Source organism: Acomys russatus, chromosome 23 (genome assembly GCF_903995435.1).
Source record: "Acomys russatus chromosome 23, mAcoRus1.1, whole genome shotgun sequence".
NCBI classification, from domain to species: domain Eukaryota; kingdom Metazoa; phylum Chordata; class Mammalia; order Rodentia; family Muridae; genus Acomys; species Acomys russatus.
The window spans coordinates 36,046,058-36,061,436 of record NC_067159.1 but is presented as its reverse complement, the minus strand read 5'-3'; the positions used below and the strand labels follow the sequence as shown (position 1 = coordinate 36,061,436).

The 15,379-nt window shown below is 38.2% G+C and overlaps 1 pseudogene; it reads left to right on the top strand.

The window, feature by feature from the left end:
• Positions 1-2,920: 2,920 nt before the first annotated feature.
• LOC127206253 (high mobility group protein B1-like) lies at positions 2,921-3,568 on the top strand (annotated as a pseudogene).
• Positions 3,569-15,379: the final 11,811 nt, after the last annotated feature.

Genomic DNA, 15,379 nt, shown 5'->3' with positions numbered 1-15,379 from the left:
GGCAGGGTCTCTTTGTTGTCATCTGCAGCTTCTATCATGCTAGCTGGCCCACGAGCTGTCAGAGATGCTTCTGCCCCAACCTCTCACTTTGACACAGGCATTCCAGATGGATGATATTGGCTTTGTGTGGAATCTGTGGTTTGGAACTCAGATCTCCACACCTGCACATCAAGCATTTGACCACTGAGCCATTCCCTGAGTCCTAAATTGTTTTTCTCTCCACTTAAATTTGTTATTTCCTATCTTTTCTTGTCTAGTGACTGTAGCTGTTCTGATCACGCATGATTTTATTGCTCTTGAGAATATCCATTATAATGAAGCAATTTCACGTATCTTTTTAAATGTATGTTGCTATAAACAAAGAGGAAAGGGCTAGAGAGACAACACAGCAGTTAAGAAAACATCCTGATCTTACACAAGACCCAGATTCAGTTTGTAGCATTCCCACCAGGTGACTAACAGCCTCCTGTAACTGCAGTTCCAGAGGATCTGAAATACTCTAGCCTTCATAGACGTTTCACATATTTGGTACTTATAACTTCACACACACACACACACACACACACACACACACACACACACACACAAATTAACCTTAAAAGGGGAAAGTTAATTATTCTTTTGTATTGACTTTAGACCAATAGCATTGGGATAAGAGGTAAAGGTCGTATTAGAAAGAGCTCCTGAGGGAAAAGGCGTTCAGGGCAGTTCAAGGATTGAGTTGTGGATTGGGCAGTGTGTTCTGGGCCTATGGCATGACAATATTGCTCTACTGATAGCTTAAATCAAGAAAATAATGTGGTAGCATCATGATTATAATATTCACAAGTTAAGCAACCTACAAACTTAATGAAACCCCAGTTACCACTTTATTGGAAACTTCTTGCTAGTTAAAAAAGTCGTTATATTTAATTAACAGAGAACTATTAATATAATGGTTCCTTCTTTACAAATATTAAATATAGTTTAAACAATCATCATACTTTGGCAATAGTACTTCTCTCACTGTTAGATTTTTTTTTCTGATTGTTAGGATAAAGAGCAGGCTCTCTTAATTTTCACCACAGTCAGAATATGAAGGATAATACTGTGGGACATAGTTTTGTCCAATCGTGTTGAATCAATGTGAGTCTCATACTCATTTATTGAAATATGCAAGTCTTTCATCTGTGGGGGTACAGACAGGAACAAGAAAGAATATGTCAGGCAGATAGGTGCTCACAATCCTGAAGATTGTCAGTACACACGCACAGCTCAGGCGAGCACGAGGGACGTAGTCTATAACCATCGTAGGTAAAGCGAACCTTGGGCGGCCTCAACTCTTGGCAAAGATTTTAGGATGTAGGTTTTTTGATTTTTTTAAATTTCAAAATAGAATAGGCTCGGATTTTTTATTGTTGTTGTTTTGTTTTTGTTTTTAAGACAGGGTGTTTTAGTTACTTTTCTTTTTCTATGACAAACACCATTACCAATGCAAGTTATAATAAAGCACTAACTGGAGGCTGGAGAGGTAGCTCAGAGGTTAAGAGGACTGACTGTTCTTCCAGAGGTCCTGAGTTCAATTCCCAGCAACCATATGGTGGCTCACAGCCATCTAGAATGTGATCTGATGCCCTCTCTGGCCTGTAGGTATCAATGCAGGCAGAACACTGTATACTAAATAAATCTTTTTTTTTTTTTAAGCACTAACTGAGAGCTTATTTTTGATTTTCAAGCCCAAGGGGGGGGGGGAGAGTTGGAAATGGCATAGCAATGGCTTTTGAAATCTCAAAGGCCACCGCCAGTGACACATCTTCTGCAACAAAAAGGCCACACCTCCTTATCCTTCCCAGATATTTCCAACTGTGGACAAAGCACTCAAATCTATAAGCCTATGGTGGGTATTCTCATTTAAACCACCCCATAGGGTCTCACTATATAGCCTTGACTGGACTGAAACTCACTATACAGAGCAGGGTGGCTTCAGACTCACCGAGATCTACACACCTCTGCCTCCAAAGTGATTGGAATAAAAACTCTTTTACAGTTAGATTATTTATTCACTATTACAAATATCAGAATTGTACATAAAATACAAATATCTTCAAAATCTACTTATAGTATGTAAAGAAAAAAGTCATTTCCTAAAGATATTTCATAAGATATATCAACAGCTTACAGTGAATTTTGTAATTACTCTGTTATACTGGTTCTTTGATGCACAAGAAAGTTTCAATTTGTATTTTACTGCAAGAATTTTATTTTTCTTGGCTCTAATAAATTTTATATATGTAGTTTGTATTTTATGCCTTATGATTTAGCGTGTGTTAACTTAGAGTTAATTGTTTGTAATTCTATAACCACAAACAAGGTAATAAATATCCCTTCAAACTCCTCCTTATATTCCTCTGTGTGTGTGCTTCTCTTTGGTAAGAACTCTTAAGTTGAGATTTCGCCTCTTAAAGTGCGAAACGTATCATACAGCATTTGTAGCAATGCACTGTTGTATACAAGAGCTCACAGTTTACTCTTGCATCTTACCAATCCCCAGAAACAGGCAAAAAATGTCAGTTTTTTTTTCTTCTATTCAAGTAGTGAACACTTGGAGACCTTTAAAAAAATAGTAAGTAATTTAATTAATAAATTTATCTTTTGAAGAATTGGTTAAAGTAATATTACCAATAAGCATAAGCTGGCTGGCACGAGTGCTAAGTAGAGGGGAAAGTGATTAAGATCACATGTACAAATAAGATTATCAGTTAATTTTGGGCCACACAAATTTAGATGATGTTACACAGTGCAGAGAGTGAGGAGGCTGCATCTGCCTCCTGCTCTCACAGCCATTGCAGCACATTGAGCTCCATTGAGACAGAGCCCGGGCAAGTGCAAACCAGAAGAGCACCTGGCGACCCTGAGCCTCACGGACGAAAATCAACTAAGCATGGGCAAAGGAGATCCTAAGAAGCTGAGAGGCAAAATGTCTTCATATGCATTCTTTGTGTAAACTTGCCAGGAGAAGCACAAGAAGAAGCACCCGGATATTCTGTCACCTTCTCAGAGTTCTCCAAGAAGTGCTCAGAGAGGTGGAAGACCATGTCTGCTAAAGAAAAGAGGAAATTTGAAGATGCGGCAAAGGCTGGCAAGGCTCGCTATGAAAGAGAAATGAAAACCTATGTCTCCCCAAAAGGGGAGACTGAAAAGAAGTTCAAGGGCCCCAGTGCACCCAAAAGGCCTCCTTCGGCCTTCTTCTTGTTCTGTTCTGAGTACCGCCCCCAAATCAAGGGAGAACACCCTGGTTTATCCACTGGTAATGCTGCAAAGAAACCAGGAGAGACGTGGAACAACAGTGCCGCGGATGACAAGCAGCCCTGTGAGAAGAAGGCGGCCACGCTGAAGGGGAAGTACGAAAAGGACACTGCAGCCTACAGAGCTAAAGGAAAGCCTGATGCAGAAAAAAAAAAAAGGGGGGGGGGTGGTCCAGGATGAAAGGAGCAAGACGAAAAAGGAAGAGGAAGATGAGGAAGAGGATGAAGAGGATGAAGAGGAAGAGGAAGATGAAGATGATGAGGAAGAACATGATGATGAATAAGTTCGTTCTAGCGCAGGTTTTTTTTCTTGTCTATAAAGCATGTAACCCTCCTGTACACAACTCACTCCTTTTAAAGAAAAAAAATTGAAATGTAAGGCTGTGTAAGACTTGTTCTTAAACTGTACAGTGTCTTTGTTTTGTTTGTTTGTTTGTTTGTTTGTTTGTTTTGCATCGTTAACACACTACCAAATGTGTCTTTAGCTAGTCCTGTCCGGGTGGTATTTTCAATGACTAGTGACCTTGTCTGGTACAGTCTAGGGGTTGTAAATTGACATGGAAATTTAAAGCAGGTTCTCGTTGGTACACAGCACATATTAGTTATATATGGGGATGGTAGAGTTTTGTTTTTTTGGGTTTTTTTTTTTTTTTTTTTTTTTTTTTTTTTGGTCTGTTTTGTTTTATCTTTCCATCTCAGTCCTTTTGTTGACATTCTGAATGCTTCTAACTAAGTACAATTTTTTTATTAGAAAAACAAATTTAGATGGAAGAAAAGTGACAGAGATATATGCACAAAATGGTTAAAAAATAATTTCATTATTTATTTATTTATTTATTTATTTTGGAAGTTCAAGATCTTTAATACCTTGTTATGGCCCCATCTTCCTATCTCTCTATTAGGGAATCTGTGTAATTCTTTTTTTTTTTTAAATTAATTTATTCTTGTTACATCTCAATGATTATCCCATCCCTTGTGTCCTCCCATTCTTCCCTCCCTCCCCTTTTCCCCTTACTCCCCTCCCCTATGACTGTTCCTGAGGGGGACCTCCTCCCCCTGTATATGCTTATAGGGTATCAACTCTCTTCTTGGTAACCTGCTGTCCTTCCTCTGAGTGCCACCAGGTCTCCCCCTCCAGGGGACATGGTCAAATGTGAGACACCAGAGTACCTGAGAAAGTCATATCCCACTCTCCACTCAAGTGTGGAGAATGTTCTGACCATTGGCTAGATCTGGGTAGGGGTTTAAAGTTTACCGCCTGTATTGTCCTTGGCTGGTGCCTTAGTTTGAGCGGGACCCCTGGGCCCAAATCTGCCTATCATAATGTTCTACTTGTAGGTTTCTAGGATCATAATTTATATAAAATACTCAACATCTTAACATTTCCAAGATTAACGTTGTTAGCCTTGGTTGTCATCCTGACTGGATGGAAAAACTGCCTAGAAAAACACATTACTTGTGTTTGTGGGAGGTGGTGAGCAGAGGCAATTAGCATATGGATCAGGTAACCAGAGGAAAGACTGCTTTAGTGGGAAAAGCACTGTTCTAGAGTCTGCGGGAACAGCGGAAGCAGAGCGGAAAAATCAGGAGCGGTGCATATTTGCCATTGTCATTAACAGGGCCATCTGACTACAAGTATTTCAGTCTTCAATGGATGGCCACTGTGTAATTATCCAGCCTATCTGATAAACTGTTGTTAAAATTATATTTTATTTCTATTGCTTTGAAATACAAACACTTAAGAGAAGTTTTAAAATTCGTTTAAACTACTTTATTAACCAAGTTTTTATTTTTACCAACCAACAAAATTGTGTTGTCCTTCTTTATGCATCCCCACAAGAGAGGAGAATTAATATTTACCTCATTGTTTGGTGTGGCAGTTTGAACGAACATGGCCCCATAGGCGCATATATTTAAATACTTTGCTCCTGGCTGGTAGCGCTCTTTGGGAAGGATTAGGAAATGTGGCCTTGATGTCGGAGGTGTGTGACTGGGAGTGGGCTTTGAAATTTCAAAAGCACATGCCTTGTCATTCCCAGCTAGCTCCCCCAACTTCTCTGATTCCTGCTTGTAGATAAGAGGTGAGCTCTCAGCTTCTGCTCCAGTTCTGTGCCTGCCTGCCTGCTGCCATGCTCCCCGCCATGACAGTCATGGGTTCACCCTCCGAAACTGTAAACTCCGGTCATGGTATTTTCACAATAGAAAAGTAACTAAGACTTATGGTATCTTAGTAATGCAGGATTCTTTATTATTAATTGAAATTGTGGTTACACACACACACACACACACACACACAGAAACACACACACACATGGGCATTTATATACCTTTAAGATTAATGTGTTTTTACTCCTTGAGGAGCTTATCATACGTGTTGTGGTTTACATATGAACTATTTCCCGTAGACTTACTTGTTAATGCTTGGCCTATGGAGTGACGGCTCTGCAACTTTTAAGAGGTAGAACACCATTGAAGAGAGTAATTCCTAGGAGACACAGCATCATATTTATACCTGATCTCCCTTTCCTTCTTCGCTCTTTGTTCCCTTTCTGCCATGAGACAAGGGAACCCTCCAGTCACATAACCCTACGGCTGAAATGTTCACTCAAGTGATGGGGGCTCTCTGAAACTGGGAACCAAATTAATTCTCCCTTCTCTTAACTTGTTTGACTCGGTGCAATGATGGAATCCCAGAGGCTGAGAAGAATGTCACTTCAGGGGGGGTCTTTGCTCCCAGCTCAGTACTTACAGTGGTCCTAGGGGAAGGGTAATCATGCACCAAAGTCTGTGATGCATAGTTTTCCTGAACCGCAAGCCCCAAAGAGAATCCGATGAGTGCTGTGTACTCTGGGCTTCCACAGAGGATATAGTGGCAGTGAGACATAAAATGCTGTTATATATATTGTAGATATGCCTTTTTGAAAGCAAAGAGATCATAGCATACAACTCGGGAGCGTGCAGGGTGCTGTACAGTTTGTGGGAAGTGTGTCTGAGTGTTAAGTGGTATAAGAACGGCATGATGTTAGAAAATGACATTATTCCTATTGAGGTAAACATTACGTTTGACATAGAAAAGCATAAAACATGCCATTTTAAGGGACTAAGCCTTGGCTTAAAAAATAAATAGGTCAATTACCAACTACTTAAAAAAATTTTTAATGTAAATAAAACTATCAATACCCAACTGTTTCTCTCTTTTCTAAAATTATGTATCCCAGAATGCTTTTCTAAAGATTTCTATGAAACTATTAAGAACTGGTAGTGAAAAGAAGAGGAAAATTAAATGTTGATAAAGCAAAAAAAAAAAAAAAAAAAAAGACAATCTTCTACATTATTTTTATATAAGAAATTTATACAGCAGACTGACAATAACAGTCTGAGAGATTATAGATCAGACTCTATAGAAATACTGATATGAAAATGCTTAAAAATATCTTACAACAGAACTCAGTATAATAAAACTTTAATAAGTGCAATTTATTCAAGAAAAATGACTCCATTAATTTTAATATAAATGCATGTAAAGAGAAGAAATTCACAATCTGATATATGTATATCTGTGTGTGATTTAATAATATTCGTTTTTAAAGACTTGTTAAATGAAATTTTTAGTATAAAATAGTATACATCTCAACCTTAATGGCATTATGCTTAAAATAAAAGATTATTTCCTGTGAAAGTGAGAAAGCCCCAAAAGAAAACAGACTCAATCACCTCTGGTATTATTAGGTAAGCAATACTAAATAGTTCTAAGTCTCTCCTGAAGAGATCATTAGCATCCCTATAACCAGGCAAATAGGGACCCTATCTTTGTGTTCTTATCCTTATTAACAAAAGAATTTAATTTTAAAAAGCAATTAAGAAGTGCATGGACAATTTTATCAAAGTTCTAGAGTCTATAACAGAGAGGCAGGCTGGCAGGAAGATTATGTAGAGGAGGAAGAGAGAAAGCCATGGCTTGTGTGTCAGGAAATGACACTGAACAAGACCGAGGACAGCATTCACCTACTTGAGGAAAGGGGACAGCTTTAGAGGAAGAGTGGGAGAGTGCAAAGTGCCACATGTTAGGCTTTGGATGAGGGAAGGTAAGGAAAAATGAAAGTGAAAAGTAACTCTTTTCTGATGTAGGAAAAGCAGAGGACTTAACAGAGCTGTATGGTAGCATGGGTGGGGAGTGCTGCTTATTCCAGAAAGGATGAGCTCATTAATGTGGGTCCTGCACCTGATCTTGTCTTTGCGTTCAGATGGTGTCAAGGTGCAGAGGAGCATGGGAGCTGGTCTTGAGCTGTGATGAGTATGAGAGGTCTAAGTAGCCAGGGGTGGTGGTGTAGGAGAACAGCTTATTTATTGAAATAGCGGGGGTAGGTTGTATTTCTCTAGTCAGGGGGAAAGGGAGGAAACAGGACAAAGGAGAAAATGTACTTAATTTGCATATGCAGACCTGATTGAAGACAGGCAAATATTAATGATACACCAATTCAAATACCAAAGCTTAGGAGGTAGGGACTTTCTAAACATATCAGTCAGATTAGCACTGTTTGTCACATGATTTCTGAGAGGTTAGTTCTCTGTTGAGGAAAGAGAGGCCTATTATGCCATGGCCTTTGTCTTTGTGGAGTTGAGTAGGTCTAGTCTGATTTGGGTAGGGAGTGGCACCGCTACCATCATGCTCTCTGAGAACTGTCCAGGATATCGACAGCACTCTACCGTCTCGCATCTGACTTGGGAACCCATACATGATCTCGTTAAGGGAATAATTTTCCTTCAGCACTGTTGGCATTGCACCTTTTCAGGAGTAGTCTTTTTTAAAGGGTAACATATTATTTTATTTTATTTCTTCATTTTTGTAAGGCTTACAACATGCCAGACATTGTTCTACATGCTTTGTAACAATTTAGTCCAATTTTCTCACCATTCTGTACAAATTTCTTTTAATTTAAAAATTTTTCTTTCTTTCTCTTTCTTTCTTTCTTTCTTTCTTTCTTTCTTTCTTTCTTTCTTTCTTTCTTCACTTCACATCCCAGTGGCAGCTCCATCCCTCACCTCTCAACCCCATACTCCCTCCTCCCCACCCCTTCCCTATTCCTCAGAAGAGGGGAGCCCCCACACTCACCCTAGCTCATCCAGTCACACCAAGACCAAGCTTACCCTCCTCCATTGTGGCCTGGCAAGGCAGTCCCACCAATGGGAAGTAATCCAGAAGCCTACAAGAGAGTTCATCCCAGGCAGCCCAGGTCCAGTCCATGCGTGGTCCTTGGTTGGTGCCTCAGTGTCAGCAAGTCCCTCTGGACACTGCTCAGTTGGCTCTGTTGATCTTCTTATGGAGCTCCTGTCATCTCCACATCCTTTTCTCCTTCCTCCTACCTCTTCACAAGACCCGTATGCTTCACCCAATGTTTGGCTGTGAGTCTAAGCATCTGTTTCCAGGCACTGCTAGGTGGAGCCTCTCAGAGGACAACTCTACTAGGCTCCTGTCTGCAAGCATATTAGAATGTTGTTAATAGTGTCAGAGGTTGGTTCTCTCCTGTGGCCTTAATTGACAAGCACAGCTGGATTAACTCCAAGGGAGGAATGCCATGTTTCTATCAGGGCCAAATAGATTTCATTCTTCTGACCAGGAGAAAGTAATTTTCCCCCTAATCAACTTCAGCAGAGTTCTTGTATCCATTCTCAGTAGCCTCAAGGACAACATTCTAACTACTACTGAAATCTCACTAACATTCGCCAACAAGTCATTTAGGAAATGGCCTGAGACTGGGGAATGGACATAATACAAGTCACCATGACCATCTAGAGCTCCAGGTCCAAGGCTGTCCATCAGAAGGGGTCAGTGTTTGTAGCAGAGTCTCAGCCAGATTCTCACACACAGCTTCTAGAGAGAGGGTATATCGAATTTCTCCAATGAGCTTCTTTACAGCTGTTAATGGAATTTTTTGTCTTATCTAACCCTTTGATAGAACACTCACTTATATTTGAGTTGCAGGAAGCAAGCAAATGCTACATGTCTGGGAAAGCTGAAAGTTGCAGGATTTTGAGTATACATCCCCAGGGTTATTGTCTTAAGTTACTCTTCTATTGCTTTAATAAGACATCACAAACAAAAGCAACTTGGGATGTGAAAGTGTACTGTTTTGTGTTCAGCTTACAGTTAAAATTTACCATAAAGGGAATGCAGGGCAGGAACTCGAGGCAGGAACTAAGTCAGAAATCATCCAGGAACATTGCTTTTGACTTGTTCTCCCTGGCTTGCTCAGCTAGATTTCTTATACTACCCAGGACCACATGCCCCATGGTGGCACATTCCCCAGTGCTCTGGGCCTTTGTCTATCAATTAGCAACCATGAAAATCTCTCACAGATTTGTCTACAGGCAATCTGATGGAGAAGGCATTTTTTTCTCACTTGAGGTTCCTCTTATCAGTTCTAGCCTGCATCAAGTTGGGAAAAAAAATCAAAACAAAATAGAACAGTTACAGGAGAAAACGAAAAGCTGCTGGGGCCTGAGACTCTAAGGAGTGAGTAGCCAAGAGGAGCGTGCTGGACCAGATGAGCCACCTGCGTTTGTGTAGAGAGCCCCAGGGTGGCCTATTTTCAGTCTTGGGGTTGGATTTTCAGCCGTGCAGCTGCTTTTTGTTAATCCAGCTCTTGTAAGTAGCTTCTTATGCGTATCTGCACTTTAGTAACCCCATTAAAAATAAGTTAAACACTTGCCCTTTTTCCCACAGATAAATGTCGTCCTCAGTGCTCATCAAGGAAACTTTTCTTTGCAACAGACAGAGACCATTTCAGAATATCACACAACCAATCAAAATGAAGAGTTCTGGAGTCCAGCCCCCGTGGACAGACACATGTGTAGAACACTACCACACATTTGCAGGGGACTTGGCAGAGGAGGAGACGGAAAGGTTGCTAACAGTCAGTCGGGAAGTTCGCTCTGAGGTGGCATCTCCTAGTAATGTCAGAAGTCTCCCCAACATGACTGACCAAGAATGACACAACACACATACCAAATGACAAAGGGAATCCCAGGAGGTTTCAGCCCTACACAAAGAACTACAGGCAGCTAGGGACTGTTGAGAGTGGGAAAACGGTCTTCTCCAGAATAGAGCACATCAGTTAGTTATCCAATACCAAACAGTCAGTCCTGAAAACGTACACACAAGATACATTACACAGTCTGAGCAAGTTATATTTAGGAATGTATATTCCCAATATAGTTATATATGCATATAATAACAATTTTAAAAGATGCTAATGAGTTTCAAAGAGAGCAAGGAAGGGTATGTGGGATGGTTTGGGGGAAGAAAGGGGATGGAGAAGTGATGCAATTATGATCTGAAAAATAAAATTTTAAAAAGGATTAAAAGGTCAAATTGGTTCATCAAAGTAGATGTCAGTGCAACTGTTACTCTGGTCAGTGGTGGGCTCATATTTCTAGTCTGTGTGCTGTGTCTCTCCAGGAAGTCTCTCACACCACATGTGTTTTTATACCCACACAGATGCATGCCTACATACATATACATAAATAATATACATCCTAAATAAAAATCTTAAAACATATGTAGATATTTTTGTGTAAATGCATCTTCAAGATTGTTCTGTGCTAAATTCCATGAGCTTACATTGGTGGGCTATGTGTTCAGCATAAAATGTTTGGTTTTGTAAGAGACCATCATACTGTCCTCCAGAGTTCCTCAGGAACTTGCTCAGCAAGTTTGAATTCTCACTAGCAATGAGTAAGCCTTCATTCTGTGATAATTCCTTATCAGTATTTGGTGGTGTTGATGTTAGGGTTTCACTTTTAGTATGTGTGGCTTACCATCATATAATGTAGACTACCTCTTATATGCTCATTTTGAAATGTATTTATTCTTTCAAATTTAATCAGCACATAACAAGTGTGTGTATATCTGTGTAATATAGTGTGATAATTCAATATATATGTAAACAGAACAATAATAAAATAAATTTACCTTTAAATATTAAAAGTAAGGGGGAAGTTACATAGTGCAATGTTCAAATATATAGGAAGTTTGGGCTGCAGTTTGTATGTGAGTATCTAATTTTGTTGTGATTTCTTTTATGCTTAAACAATAGGCATTAAAATGCTGTTCTTTGTAATTTTGCTGCTTTTTATTTTTCCATACAGAATTTGGCATCATCTTATTTAATCAGCTTATTTGTTTACTTATTTTATTATATTTTGAGTTATGATCTCATTATGTGTTTGAGGGATTGTCCAGCTGTTTTCTAGTAAATAGCAAAATAGTGAAAATTCCAAAGATATTATTATTTTTGTCCATTTGAAAATGGCTTTTTCCCTATTCCCCTCCCCTAGGTCTATGACCGAGGGGGACCTCCTCCCCCACGATATGGTCATAGGCTATCAAGTCTCATCTTGGTAGCCTGCTTATTCTTTCTTTGAGTGCCACCAGGCCTCCCCACCAAGGGGCAGTGGTCAAATATGGAGCACCAGAATTCATGTCAGAGTCAGTGCCCTCTCTCCACATAACTGTGGAAAAAGTCCTGACCATTGGCTAGATCCGAATAGGGGTTTGATGTTTACTACTTTTATTATCCTTGGTTAGTGCAATAGTTTGAGCAGATGCCCCCTGGGCCCTGATCCATCTGTCACAATGTTCTTCTTGTAGGTTTCTAAGACCTTCTTGATCCTTCTATTTCCCCATCTCCTTTATTTCTCTTACCTAGAGTGCCAGGAGGAACAGGAGGATACAAGTGATGGGATAACAGTTGAGTTGTAATCTGAATAAATTAATTAAATAAAATTTTAAAAAAGAAAATGGCTTTTTAATTATTTTATTGTTTTTAATTTTTGACATAATACAATCACAACATTTATCCCTTCCCTTTTCTCCCTTCATATATTTCTTTTTGTTCTCTTTAAAATACATGGTCTCTTATTTATTAATTACACACACACACACACACACACACACACACACACACACACACACATATATATATATTCCTAAATGCACCTTCTCAGTCTGTATAAAGTTACAGCCAATCAAAACGTAGAGTTTATGGAAACTGGCTTTTAAAAATACAGGTGTAATGGCACATACCTTAAATCTTAATACTCATGAGGCAAAAACAAAGGTATTATATATCAGTTTCTGGCCATCTTGGACTATACAATAAGACTTAGGGGGAAAATTGACTTGGATTCTTTCCTTTTTAAGCAACTGAAATAATGTATTTACCTTCTGAATAGAGACAGTAAGGTAATATAATGAGGCTAGGTTTTTTTTTAAATGTACATTTGTTCCTTTTTATATTCCTTCTATTTGTCTCTGAGCAGAGTATCCACATCTCCTATAGTATTTTTTATTTCCTATAATTTTCAGGCATTTTATTTCCTGAGTATGTTAGATACATATTGTTTTCTTCATATTTTCATGCATTCATCATTATGCCCTTCATCTTAAAATGCCTGATTGAATATCAAAAGAGAACATCATTTGGGGCCTGGAAAGATGGTCCAAGTGCTTGGTGCTCACAATTGTTGACTCCAGTTCCAGGGTTCTGATGCCGTCTTCTGGCCTCCACAGTACTGATACATGCAGAGCAGCACAATATGCCTGTAGGTAATACTAACACATGTTACACGATAATAGATCTTTTAAAAAGAAAAAAGTGCAGGACATCAATGTCCAGCATGCTGAGAGGAATGAATCCTGTCAGGTCTGATCAGTGTCAAAATCCTGTCAGTGTCCAGTTCTTACAGGAGTTGAAAAGAAAGAAAGGCGATATGGAAATATACGGGGATGATAGAAAAAAAAAAGTATGTTATTGAATCTACTCCTCAACTTAAGGCCTTAACTGTTACTCACAAGTAAGGTTATTTTAAATTCATTGGTATAGAATTTTGAATATTGATGCAAAATAAGTTTAATTTTGATACATTGGTATAGACTTCAAATTTAAGATTATTCTTAATACACATCATATATATATAATATATACTCAAATATGATGTATTGTATGCATCCAACTCAATTATAATACAAAGTTTACTTCAAATACCTAGAAAGTGGTATTGCAGGCTGTTTAGGATAATTAAGTAATACAAGCTAATTATTAGTTGATCAAACCATAGTCATGTCAATTATGACTCTTTTTATCTCAAGAAAGTATATCCTAGGTCTAACATATAGATATGATTCTATAGATATATAAAGTAAAATAGTTAGATAAGGTCTTCAAAAGCCTCAGAAACATACAGAATATGACATTTAAAGATATTTTTATTATTCTAAAGATTCTTTGACAACAAGACAGATTAATTCCTGTCAACACCCAACCTACCTCAAACAGGAGGTTTGAGAACCTCTTTATGGAGATGGTTTCAAATGTGGCAAACCAGCCACTGGCCAAAATGTCTTCATTTCTTCACAGACAGAATTCTACCTAAAAATGGACACGTTTGAATGCAGGCTGAGTTGACGGCCAAACTCTGCCAAGGCAGGGTAAGCAAGTCCTCAATAGTTCCCGTCTCACAAATATGTCTGTCGTATATATCAGGACAGAAGGCTGAAGATGATGTTTCAACATTATTGAGAGTTTCGGGTGACTGTTCAGGCAGCAAACTGTCTGTCATTTTTCATCTTGGAAGCTGCTAACCTGCTTTTCCAGTTCACCCAAGTAATTAAGACTTATTCTTTCTCAAATCTCTGAAAGAGTTGAAGACCAGATGGTTTAGTCTTACAATTAAGCTTAGTTGTTTAGAGGTTATGATGTTTTTAGATATAGATAGGTGTTTTAAGTTGATAAAGATGAGATATGATAGATAATGATTTCCATTCAGAATTTTAAGCTCACCAAGATAGGAAAGATGTTTACTTCAAGTTTGCCAAATACAAATATTTAAAACACTATGAATGTAACATTTATATATTTCCTGGTTGTTTTGTGGTACTTTCTGCTGTATGTAGTTTATTTTATTTATGTGTAATAATATAAATATATATGTTAAAAATAAATATAATAAAAAATTTCAAAAAGAAGTGGCATGAGATACTGCTAGTATTATTCCATGTTGTTTAATGATCTCCTTCCAACCTCCATAACAGAGAAGCAAAACACAGAGTGGGACTGTAAAACTTCTAAGTATAGGAGATAAACAGATAAGGAGAAAGTGCTAACCTTATCCATTAGTAATGTGACCTTCAGCAACAGAAAGCCTTAAAATCATAGGCACTGTGAGAGTGTTCTCTCATGGAAGAATTTCCAAGGTACATTTGTCTCTTTTCTACAACAGGAACCTTCCCATTTCATATTCTGCCATTCTGTGTTCAGTGCTCTGGTGATCCTATGGCTATAGAGACATTTCATCCTTATTTAAGAAGAAAAGGTGCACCAAACCTAGGTTGCTTCCTATAGTACATTTACATTTTCACTGTGAGACTAGTGGCCGTTCTACTGGAATTCCTCTTCTATCAAACTATGCCATATAGACAACCTACATTTGACAAAGACTAACAAAAGCATTTTAGGTTTTCTAGCCTTGGGGAAGAGAAAAGCATGGAAGAAAACATCTCACAATGTTTGAGCCTTACATGAGTTGCCAAATAAACATGGAAGTATATAAATATAAAAAGATATTCACTGACTTATGATTCATTACCAAAAATGACATGTATTTTCACTATTTTAAATGTACCCATAAATTCTTAGTAAGTCAAATATGCTCTCAGAGAGGAACGTTGTGACATTTAAAAAAGAATCATAGATAAATAAAAACTTGAAGTAGAAGCAATAGAGAGCATCATGAATCATGTATTAGTACATCATTTCAACAATTTGTTTTTTCAGTTATGATTCATTACTGAATCTTGGAGATGCTTCTATCTATTAAGAGTAAACTGAATGATTTTAGAGACAAAATTCAAAGCATATACATAGAAGAATATTATGAGAATATTCTAACAGAATAATAACAATGAAATTTGAAGCAAATATTGAGGGGTAGCTTTTTGGCAGGCAGTATCTGGAAACAGAGAAGAATCTTTAGTTTCATAGGCATGGCCTCTGCTTTTCTATATTTTATCATTAAGATACAAATAGGAAACTAGC